Source organism: Arvicanthis niloticus, chromosome 16, assembly GCF_011762505.2.
Source record: "Arvicanthis niloticus isolate mArvNil1 chromosome 16, mArvNil1.pat.X, whole genome shotgun sequence".
NCBI lineage: Eukaryota > Metazoa > Chordata > Mammalia > Rodentia > Muridae > Arvicanthis > Arvicanthis niloticus.
In genome coordinates this window covers 61,495,224-61,507,319 of record NC_047673.1, presented here as the reverse complement: position 1 = coordinate 61,507,319, position 12,096 = coordinate 61,495,224, and the positions used below count along the sequence as shown (strand labels likewise).

General features: G+C 45.0%; 2 non-coding genes across 2 annotated transcripts; one reads left to right on the top strand and one right to left on the bottom strand.

Annotated features, from left to right (window-relative positions):
* Positions 1-335: 335 nt before the first annotated feature.
* Positions 336-408, bottom strand: Trnav-cac (transfer RNA valine (anticodon CAC)). The gene has a single exon. It is a non-coding gene; the product is annotated as a tRNA-Val (tRNA).
* A 6,665-nt stretch (positions 409-7,073) lies between these two features.
* Positions 7,074-7,156, top strand: Trnal-cag (transfer RNA leucine (anticodon CAG)). The gene has a single exon. It is a non-coding gene; the product is annotated as a tRNA-Leu (tRNA).
* Positions 7,157-12,096: the final 4,940 nt, after the last annotated feature.

The following is a 12,096-nucleotide window of genomic DNA, read 5'->3' as shown; positions in this document are numbered from 1 at the left end:
CGACGACTCCACGCACTGAGCAGCCGTTGTTTCTGGCTCTCAATGTGTCCACAGTGCAGAAGCTGAAGGGCAACATAAATACCTTCGGATCTCTTGCTGGGGAAAAAAAAAAAAAAAATTCCATACGCTCTGGGAGGACCAGTTCACCGCCGCCACTATCTCTTAGTTTGTATGATTGTACCTGTGCTGTTCCAGACCGCGGTAGGACACTGGAGACATGGAATCTCACTGTAATTTGAGGAATCTCACTGTAATCCTTTTGTGGATTATAACTGTAAAATCTTCAGGTCCTTCTATAGGATTGAAAAGGCAGGTTGTCTAAAAATGAGAACAACTGTTTCCGCCCGGTTTCGAACCGGGGACCTTTCGCGTGTGAGGCGAACGTGATAACCACTACACTACGGAAACCGGCTGACAGCTGGCTTCATATGAGCTGTACTTGACGTTTAGTTAACCAACACCTAAACTAAGCGGGTTCTTCTCTGAAGTTGTTAAATGATCCTCACGCGTGGAGATTAGACGGTCCCTCCAAAGAAAACTGTCATCAAAGACAGTTAAGACTCTAGCCGGGACCCAGAGGCCACGGGAAGAGCGCCAGCTTCCGTAAACGCCAATAGGCGCAGTTTTCCAGATCCTGTGATGGCCAGGAGTGCTCGGCTGGTGAGTCTAGGGCGCCACCTGGCGCCCAGCGTCTGCTGTGCCGCGCGACTGGAGAAAAATGGAGCAAGTGATGGCCGGGTCAAGTTCGGGCCTGACAATGGAAAAAACACCTTATGCTTGTCCTGAACCTAATGTGAAAGGCATTACCAGGCTTTCTCGTTTAGTTGTTTGTTTGTTTGTTTGTTTTTCAATGAGTCAGAATATTTGTTTGTTTGTTTCTTGCATCTGAAGTACTCTTCGGTGACATCCTTGACCTTGACCTTAACCATTGCTCAGCTGCATGCGACCGCTTTATTGAGTTGGTGGGTCGGTTTTTGCAGAGTCCTGTCCATTCCCCTAGTTTCTCCTTAGGAAGATTTGGCGCTCAACACGAAGGTCTTCCTCCAACTCGACATACACAGGCTCTTCACAATTGGGCGCATGCTCCAAGGACGGAATTGGTGTTCGTCTACGGCTTTGGCAGTTTCACAAATTTCATGGTGAGTCTCCATGCCCTTCTGTAATGCAGCATTAAAGTCTACCGTATCTCCAGGAGTAATCTTTCCCCAGCCATGGCAACCGAAGACAAAGAGTCCCTTCCGTCCCTTAAAAAAATAAAATAGACATAATACATAATGGGAGAGTTTTAGCCTTTTTGTTTCCACAGCAAAACTTTTGAGACTGGCAGGTATTTGTACTGCCCTATATATTATAAAAGTGAAAGTCAGTGGATCAGTAAATTTGATGCTGCTAAGACGGGAAGAGAAAGGAAAAGAGAATCTGGAGCCGAGAGTCACGGCTGAAGGATGAGTAAGAAAGAAGTAAGGCTGAGTTGGAAGTGGCGGTAACAGAGTCCCGGGGAAGAGCTGACTGTGGGAGGCCGTGTAAAACCTGAAAAGACCTCAGGTATTTGCAAAGGCCAACACTAAAGAACGTATCACATTAAGCCACTTTTAGTAGGATTAGGGGGAATGCTTTCTCAGGGAATCTTGTTCAAGGGCATGCTACCCCACTCTGTGGGAAACAGTTACACTTTAGAAATCAATAGAGCAGGTTGGTGGCAGCACATAACTCTAATCCCAGCACTCAGGAGGCAGGCGCAGGCAGATCTTTGAGTTCACAGCCAGCCTGGTCTACAGAGCAGGTTCTAGGACAGCCAGGGCTACATAAAGAAACAAACAGAAAAAAATCATTTAGAAGGGTTGGGTAGGCATATATAGTTTTAATAGAATAGAGGTCCTCTGCAAGTGTCCGGTGACTGTCCCTTGAGTCCTACTTATACTATCTCCAAACAGCACTGTCCTCTGACAGGTCTTGCCTCGGCAAATCATCACATGAATCTGTATCACGTGACAGGGCCAGACATTTCTACTCCTCCCTCCTTTTCTCCTTCCCTCCCTCCCTTCCATGTACTTGGGCCCCTAAGAGTAGGTATATTTATTTATTACCTGTTCATTGGGCTCCTAAGAGCAGGCACATTGAAGAGATTTAGATCTCACAGGTGGATTCATCAGCTCCAGTGCTGTCTCCACAGCGGTCTCTTCTCAGGTAGCCCAACTAGGAGGTTCAATCAGTATACTTTAGTTATTAACATATTTTAGGAATGGAGTCCTTCTCAGTTCATTTGGTTGGAGAGAAAAAGAGAGACAGAGAAGAGACAAAGGGAAGATGACACATTTCTATCCAGTAGTGTACTTTATATGTAGGATGATGTAATATAGGATACACACACACACACACACACACACACACACACATATATATATATATTATATTATATTGCTTAATGAGTCAAGCAAAAGTAAAGCTCTGTAGAGCATCAAGGTCTGAGGCCAGAGTGGCAGCGCTTCAGTGAGCTTGACTTAAAGTCGGCAACGTGACTTCAGGATGTTTGACAAGTAGAACAGAGAATTGTGGGGTGTCTGGCAGTTATAATATTGACTAGAAGTAAAAGCAAAATGCCCTAACCAAGCCATATTAAAGGCCAGCATGGTGACAGTGATGAACCTTAGACACTAGATCACTAGAAAGGCATAATGAATGTTTTGGTTGGTTGGTTGGTTGGTTGGTGTTGGTGTTGGTGTTGGTTTTGGTTTTTGAGAGAGTTTCTCTGTGTAGCATTGGCTGTCCTGGATCTCTCTTTGTAGACCACAGTGGCTTTGAACTCACAGACATTCACTTGCTTCTGCCTCCCATGTGCTGGGACCAAAGGTGTGTACCACCATGCCCAGTTAATTGCTTTTGAGACAGCAAGAAGGCATCTACTACTCAGAGCACATTCCAAGAGGTTGTAAAACAATTAACCAAAGGCCATAAAAAGAGAACTAACTACTATAGGTGCAAGGACAGAAGATAAAATATTGACTGGGTTTATCTTTACAAAACTTCACTAATAACACAGTCACAAAAGTTATGGTTTTTAACTCTCCATGAGCCTGCAGAGCTGTTGACAGATGATGAATGTTTAGCCAGATAATTACTTCTAATGGATATGCATGTAAACATTCTCTGTCGTAAACTTATTTGATTTATGATTTGAATTCATGTGTAAACGTGTGATGAGCTTTTCACCATGTGATCATGTATTCTGAAAGATGTATAAGTGCTGAGGACAAAGAGAGGAGACAGCCCTTATCCCCCTTCTTCTTACAAGCCTCTTCCCCCTATTTTTCTTATAGAACTTTCATAAGAAATTTTTTAAAACTTAGAAATAAAGGCTAAAAATACTTTTCAACATGTCTCTTTTTCTTCCTGTGACTTCAACTAGCAGGCTAGGAGATTGAGCCCTGAAGTTCCTGTGGAGAGAAAACAAAGGTTAGTTTACTTAATCCCCTGCTGTTTTATAATGAGGTGCTAAACAGTTTCTCACATCAGAGGAACTCAGAAGGCAGGTCAGCTACTGAAGGAAAGTGACTTAGACTTAAGATAGGTAAACATTTTATTATTAAACAGCAACTTTAAATCTCTCAGAGTTGTTATTTAAGAACTGGGGTGTGGATAGAAAAGACGATTGTTACAGAGCTGTAAACAGTTGATTGACTGTGGGGAGGGAGAGTCAGTTTTCCTCATGGCTGGGTTGACCAGGCTCCAATAAATAGTCCCACACCCAGAAATGTATGGGCAGCACAAATTTGGGCCCAGCTATGTCCAAAAACAAAGTTGGGGGGTAACAAGGTGGGGGTGGGTCCAAGAGAAGTGGAGGTGAATACTATCAAAATATACTGTGTGGAATTCTTAAAGAATTAATAAAAAGAAGCCTTTAAAAATGTCGCATCTATGGATCTTCTGCTTTCTAACATTGTAACTTTAACTGTTACTTTTAACTGTTACTTTGTCCTGATATCCTTAGAGCTCAGCGGCACAATACCAAGAACATCAACCTGCCTCCACGTATGTCCTCCAAGCCCTTGCTGTTTCCCCTCCCAGATAGAAATGAGTGAAAACTGAGGTCCCTGCTGACTGCAAGGGGGAGCAAACGTGTTGGGAAAACAGCTCACTGCTCATTTGAACTAGAGTCTGTGCTGAAGATGTCAGCCTGATGTCTCTGTTTCTATAAACTTCTCTGAAGCCAGGTTTTGTAATTTGTGAATTTTATGCCCAGACACTGAAGCAATCTGTGAATGACTCTCAAGCATAGGAAGACGACATTTTACTGAGTAAACTAATATCTGAAAAGGAGAGATTGAGCAGGTTGAGCGCGCAGTCTCCATCCCCCAAGACCAGCCCCACACAATCATTCAAAAATACCCCTAGTGGGTCTGAGGGTATTCAGTGAGCACAGATATAATCCTACCACTTTGGAGGCTAAATCAGGGCTATCACCAGTTCTAGGCTAGCCTGGACTACGTATTAAGCCTTGTCTGGAAAAAAAAAAACTTTTAAAATTTACAATGGGCTAGGATTCCCCAGAGAGGGCCCCAAATTTATAATTACTTTACCTGAATTTAAGTTTTAATGCTGAAACACACAATTGAATGGATAAAACCCAGAGCCTTGACCAAGCCTTTTTTTTAAAAAAAAAAAGTGCTATACTGACCAATGGATGTAATTTCTGCTTGGCTCTTAAGAGTTCCAAAGCCGCTCGTCATTTGGAGAGCTCCTCTACTATGGAAAATTCACCAAAGACTTCTGATATTTCTAGCCGTAGTTCCCACCAGTAACTTAGAAATTTCTGGTTAAAGAAACCGAGAACATCCTTAATAGATTTGACAAATCTGCATGTCACACTTGAAGGGGTTAAATGTTCAAATGATAAAAATGATCTTGGAACATGTCTGTCCTGGGCAGCTGGGAACTGTTACTTTAAGATCTGGTTTCCACCCTCTTTATTACAACCACCGAGATCCCCTGCAGTTTTTTTTTTGTTTGTTTGTTTTTTTTTTTTCTCCAAAAGACCTAGAATCGTTTAGCTAGAGTTCAAGGATCAAGAGCCCAGAAGATTCAAGTCAATAATCTGCCTGTCCAACTAACTCCTCAACAATGGTCAGCTGTGAATGCAAGTCCAAGGATCTAATAGTTGCTCAGTCCCACAAGGCAAGCAGGTGGAGAAGAGAGAATCTTGCTTCTTCCAATGTCCTTACGTGGGTCTCCAACAGAAGGTGTGGCTCAGATTAAAGGTGTGCACCACCACGCCTGGATCTGAGACTTGCTTTGTCCCAGATGACCTTGAACTCAGAGATCTCCTTGCCTTAGTCTCCTGGGATTCATGGCCACTACGCCGCAAGATCTCCATTCAAGAAACTTGTATCTTCCAGCCTCAAGATCTGGATCATAGGTGAGCCTTCCAATTCTGGATTGTAGTTCATTCCAGATACAATCAAGTTGGTAACCATGATTAGCCATCACAACAGCCTAGGGGACTTCTTTCAGAGCTAAGAGCTGGTAACCTGTCGGACAAGGCTGGGCACTCTGCGAGGCTCCTGTGTGATGGTGGCAGTACCTCGGCTGGACACCAAGGGAAGCAGAAAGGCTGAGATGTGCAAAAGTAAATTTTGGGACTCCAAAAAGAAAGAGCAGGAACTAGGTGTGCATCTGAGGGCAATTGTGTTCAAAAGGACAGGTGTGCAGAGTCATAGAGGAGTTCTAAACGCATGCGTGGTGATCCCCTGATCAAGAATCAAACCCAGGCCACAGCGGTGAAAGCACCAAATCCTAGCCACTAGGCCACCAGGGAGCGATAGTGTTTCTTATTCGCGTAGAATACCTAGGTCTGGGCTGAAGTTCACTACTGTTTATTAACTTAGCTTTTTGATGGGCAACCATAAGCAGAAGACTCCAAAAGACACCCTCCCCTGGTACCTATCCTCCCGCTGGCCACAGCCTCAAACTATCTCAAGCCTCCGTTAAGTCACGCACTCTAGAGACAAGCTGAGAGGCACCAGAAAGGTCCAGTCTGGGTCCTGGATTCAACAAAAAGCAAACATTGTGCTCTGGCCGGGGATCGAACCCACGGCAACTCCTTGTAAGGCAGCTATGCTCACCACTATATCATCAATGCAATATTAACACTGACCCTTTGGGACATTCTGGCCTCCTCGCTGCTACAGTGGACGAACCAGGCCAGGGCACGAGGGCCACAGGCACTGGGAACTGCTCCGGGCAGGCCACCACCCACACCGGCCTGGCACACCGCTCAGGCCCAGCGAGGCGCACGCCGTCCGTTCGGACCTCAGCATCGTTGCGGTTGGGATGGGAGGGCACCGGAGGGGCGGCGGGGAAGCGTGCTCGCAGGACCAGGGCGCTGGGCCAGCTGCCAGAGAAAGGGTTCGAGGGCTCCGGGCGTCTTCGCTGGAGCACATCGTGCTGGGCTGGATCCTCTGGGTCTGGGTTTGGGGCTGGATCTGCGCGTGAGGAGTGAGTCGAACGACCACGGGGCTGCGTATCTGGCTAAAAAAAGATTACACCTCTCTGTTAGAGAATCGAACCCCGGTCTCCCGCATGACAGGCGAGGCTACGCGCCACTATACTAACAAAGACAACGTCAACACTGCCATCCGAATGTCAGCCAGTCTCGGATCCGCCAGGCTCGCCAGCTTCGGTCCGTTCCACCGCTCACATCTGCACTGCACTTACTGCAACCCCAAAGCCTCCTGGACCCAGCGACGACACCCCTCCCATCAGGACCCGGACTGGCGTGATTGCTCCTTCCGACTTCTCCGGAGAGGAGGCTCGGGCTGGCAAGCTTGAATTGTTGCTGAACTGGTTCCTAAACCGAAGATGGTGAGACGCGCCCGGGCTGGGTAAGGACCGGAGACCCGGGCACTCTGGAGCATCGTGCCCACTGAAGTAGAAGCCGGTTGCCTCTTTTCTGTGGCGAGGTTCACAGCTTGAATCTGGAGTCCAGGCGTACTTGTTGCCAGATCCAATCAACGAAGGCTAAGGGGGCACGCTCAAACTATCCTTTCTAACTGAGCTGCTTACAAGGGAGCATTGTAGTCAGGATGGCCGAGCGGTCTAAGGCGCTGCGTTCAGGTCGCAGTCTCCCCTGGAGGCGTGGGTTCGAATCCCACTCCTGACAAACTGTTTGTTTTCTTTTCTAGTCCCTGTAGTTTCCTGCTAGGTAGCAAATTGTTGCTTTCAAGCACCCTTTCCTGTCCTGACATGAACAGCAAGTACTCAACTCTCTGCCTCCATTCACCTCTGCTCTCTTCACCGCAGTCGCTCTCTATATGTTCTGTGAATGCTAGACAAGCACTGCCATCGAGTTACACCTCCAAGTCCTTTTCCTCAGACTGTACTTTTCTTTATTGTCACTTTAGGGTGTTGCTGGCGTCACCGCTTCCCTTCACTGTAAGTTAATATATCTAGTCTTTCTCCTCATTGCTTCTGCATTTTTAATTACCGCTAGAAAAGCATTACACTTCATGCTGAACCTTTATCTAGGCCCTTTAGAATTTTATTTCCACATTTGGATTTTATAAGCAAATGGTGAATGCGGGCTCTTCTCCAAGTTTTATTTAGTATATACAACTATTTTTTTCTTACTGCTTTCTGATACTAGTCTTCACACACTAAGTTCCCGATTTTGTACTTAGTTCTGAAATGCATTCGTCCTCGGCTTGTTTCTCTGTGAGCTTCGATGTGCTCTGGGTTGTGCCCGGGGCTTGGGAACGCTAGACAAGTGCTTTACACGTTAGCTACAATCGCCTGCTCTTTTCAAATTTCTGAGATAGGGTCTCACAGAATTGCCCAGAGTGGCCCCAAACTATGTAGCAAAGTCTGGCCACACAGTTAAGATCTCCAGTTTTCAAGAACTCAGCTTGAAGCTGCTTCAACACTATATTTTCCCCTCTTGCATCTCCCACTACCCCCCCCCTTTAAATCCTTTTGCTATACTTTAAATAGTACTTTTTAAAAGTATGTGTAAGCATCACATGAATGCAATGCCTGCAGAAGCCTAAAATGGAAATCAAAACTCCAGGGCTGGAGCTGCAGCAGTTGTGAGCTGCCATGTGGGTTCTGGGAACCAAGCCTGAGCCTTCTGCACGTTGCAGCTGGGTTGACCTTGTGTTTACTGGTAATGAGAGATGTGCTTGACCTCCTGATCCTCTTGTCTCCGTGGAGCTGGATTACAGGCCTGCCCCACCACAGTTGTGGAGGCAACTCTGTGGAGTCAGTGATGTCAGGTATCTCCTGTGTGTATCTCTCCCAAGACCAGAGCAAGGTTTGGGAACTTCTTTCTGGTACAAGTTAGGTTGAATGTCACAAGTGTAGGTTGTCATGCAAACCACAGCTCTATGCTGGAAGACAGTAAGAAGTGGTTTATTCTGAACTGAATATGAATGCCCATGGCCTGGAAACATAGTTCCAGTTTGTCCCAAATAACACATTTCAATATGGAAGCTGTTGCATACATTTTTATCACAGAACAAAATAAACCATTAACCAAGGTATATTTTAAGTAACCTGATGTGAACACTGGTAGGGAGAAACAAGACAAAAAGAACTCCACTGTGGGTTTTGAATGTAATCTGACAGCATTCTTAGTGTTTGAGTTAGAAGTTAGTGATCTGCGATTGGTTTTGATGGTAAAAAGGATGTTAGATCAGATACAGAAATGATCAATGAATGGCTTTTAAGGAGACCAAAGATAGCCCAAAATGATTTGTCTGAGTTTGCAGCATCCCATCTCCCTACAACCCTGATGCCGCGACTGGTCAATCAGCCTTGTAGAATCTTTAACTAACCCCTTCCAAGCCTCCCTATGAGATCTATAGTCTGCAGAATTGAATCTAAACAGTTTCAATGTTCCTAAGGTAGAGAGTACACATAGCATACGCCTGCGTTTATGAGGGGCATTGTTTAATTCTTAAGCTTCTTTTCTCTTTCATTTTTCTTTGTTGTTGTTTGAGTTTTCTTTCTTTTTTTAAAAAGATGATGTCTTGCTATGTTCCAGCTGGAGGCAGTTCTTGGGGCTTAGTTTTCTTGGTGCTGTTTCTTGAGGGGTACGTCATCATGACCTGCGTTTTATTTTGAGAAGGGTTTTGCTATGTTCCCTAGGCTGGTCTTGAACTTATCAGCTCAAGTTATCAGCTTCCAATTGAGTCTGCTGAGTGTTGGGACGACGGGCATACATTATCCCACTAGCTCTGTGTTACGTAGCTAAGTGAAACACTCTGTCATAGAGATGTTAAGTATTAAGGTTCAAACCTGGGACAAGTGGCTGAGGTGTCTGTTTAACTTATCAAAGCAGGCCTGGCCTCCAGGCTTTCTCAGCATCCCTCAGTCCCTCCCTGTCACTGGGCATGGCTTGCATACCCTGCCATTTACCCTGAACTTTCCATCCCAGGGACTAGGCTGCCCTTTTCCCTATATAATCCAGACATTGTGGTTATCTACTCTCTTTGCCCTTCTGCCCCCCCGCCCCCCCCCCCCCCCCCCCCCCGTTTGTTCCTTTTGTACTTCTGGCCTCCTAGTTGCTGTTTTTGGTGATAGGTTATTTCTCAACTGCTGGTGAAATGAGCCAATTCAAACCAGATTAAATGATATTAAAGGCAGGTTTATTAGGAAACGATTCTTGGATGGGAGAGCTCACTGCTCCCAAGGACTGAAGCCAGGGAAGTCACCATGGGGAAGGGAGAGATAAGGGAGGGAGAAAGAGAAAAAAATAAAGAAAGAGAAAAAATAAATTTATTTTATTTAAAAATAAAATAAATGTGTGCAGAAAGAAAAGAGGAGAAAAAAAGAAAAGAGCAAAAGACCAAAACGTCTGGATTACATAGGGAGGAGCCTCTGGGGGACGGCAGCTCAGTCTCAGGGGTTGGAAACTTCAAGTTTGGGAACAGGGTATATATGCCAGATAGGGACTGAGGGATGCTGGGAGAACCTGGAGGCCAGTTCTGCTTTGGTGTGTAAAACATGTGCCTCAGTCCCTTGTCTTCAGTCTGAAGCCAAACACTTGGTTCGCCTCTTACTTCTCTACCAGTCTCTTCACATGGTTCAAGGTCAAGACCACTCTGGACTTTCCCAGATTATTGTTCCCAGATATGACAGAAGTGTGAAACACTACCCAGCTTTTTTTTTTTTTTTTTTTTTTTTTTTTTTCTAAACATTAAAAGTCAGGAAATAGCCAGGCAGTGGTAGCGCAAACCTTTAACCACAACACTTGGGAGGTAGAGGCAGGTGGATTTCTGAGTCCAAGGCCAGCCTGGTCTACAGAGTGAGTTCCAGACAGCCAGGGCTACACAGAGAAATCCTTTCTTGAAAAGCCAAAAAAAAAAAAAAAAAAAAAAAAAAAAAAAAAAAAAAAAAAAAAAAAAAAAAAGTCAGCAACTCACAAGTCTCAAGAAGTCCCTGGATCTTACAGTGTTCACAAGGCCTCTCTATCCCCAAACGTATATAAGCAATAAGGATGCTTGTGAGCAGAGCAGTCTCTGAAACCTATAAGCTTCTTATAAGTCATTGCAGAGAGCTCCAGGGAATACAGCTTTCATGTGTCATCAGTCAGATTGGGATGGGTTTTGCAGTAATCCAGCTGTCTTTGAGTCATCCATGCCTGTAAATAACCCCTCACCCACACTTCTATAAATAACCCCAATAAAGTAATTGGTTTGCCATTGTCGGCTAAACAAGGATCAACAGAACTAAAGATGAGTTTGGGAGAAATGACCACACAGTCCTGCCTATAGGTAACCAGATATACAACTAAAGCCGAACAGTCAGAAGGCGGAGCATCTGCAACAGGAATCCTCAAAAACCATATTTCCCCCATGTCCTGTGTGATAGTGTGCTTTTTTGCTATGGCAGTAGTTGCATGGGCCTTGCTACAAGTAGTGAGACATAAGTAAGGATATCCTTTGGGGAAGTGGAATGTCCATTGTTGGGATTACCTACCTCCATACATAGTATATCAACTGGCTATGAATGTATGCCCCTGTATTGCCATTTCTACAGACCATAAGACCTGTTTTCCATATGTAAATGCTTGTGGCTTCCTCACCTGCCCCAAAAGATGTAAACAGACAGATCCACAGTTCTCTGAGATTATCATGTTTAAAAAACAAGCTGCCACGGGGGAGACTACATAGCCTTCAATCTGGCCAAAGCACTAGGAGATAGCAGGGGGTGGGGTTTGTCCTACTGCTGATTGGTTCAGAGTGAGTAAACAGGGGGTTGTCCTGCTGCTGATTGGTTCAGAGTGAGCAAACTGTGGAACTCCTCTCATTATGCTAATAAGCTTTTCTTCCTTTGAGAAAGAAGAGGGATTTGGGTGAATAAGGAGCTGGAGGCTGGTGCTGGAGGGAGAACAGAGCCCAGCATTGAGGTAGAGCAGAAAAGCACAAGATTGAGACACAGTGGCAGTCATGTTCAGGTCCAGTCTACATGGTTAGTTGAGAAACTGCACCCAGCAAAAAGGTTAACAGGCTTATACTATACATGTTTTTATTATTAAACTCCAAGGGGGATCCCCAAAGTACCCACAATAGTCCACAGATGGAATTTCAGAGTGGCATGTCTTCCTGATAAGTAAGTGGGGTTCTCCCCATGAGTGTAGAGACACCCTGAGAATGGTTAAAGATTTAAGCCAAATTTTATAATCCCTGACAGTAACACATAAGGTTGGAGAATATGAACCAGTTGCTAAAGAGGTCACATGGTCACTGTTATGTGTAATAAAACATGACTGAGGCCAAGATGACTCCTCAGTAGGAAGGTGTGTGTGTGTGTTTGTGTGTGTGTGTGTGTGTGTGTGTGTAAGGGAGGGATTCCAGTGAGGAAGGAACATGAGCTTAGTGCCCCCTACATTAGCCTCTGACGTAGAATCAGGGAGGATGAGATAGACATGCCGGCTGGCTTACTGTTGCGTAAGATTGAGGGAGCTGGGGGAAAAACAGTGACAAGTTAGATCTGCTCTAAAGAGCCCTTTGTAGGATCTAAAAACTTGAAAGTCATGAGGAAGATATGTGTTAGGAGAAAAAAAAAAAAGACACATTAAAAGTAATTTAAAAACATATTCCT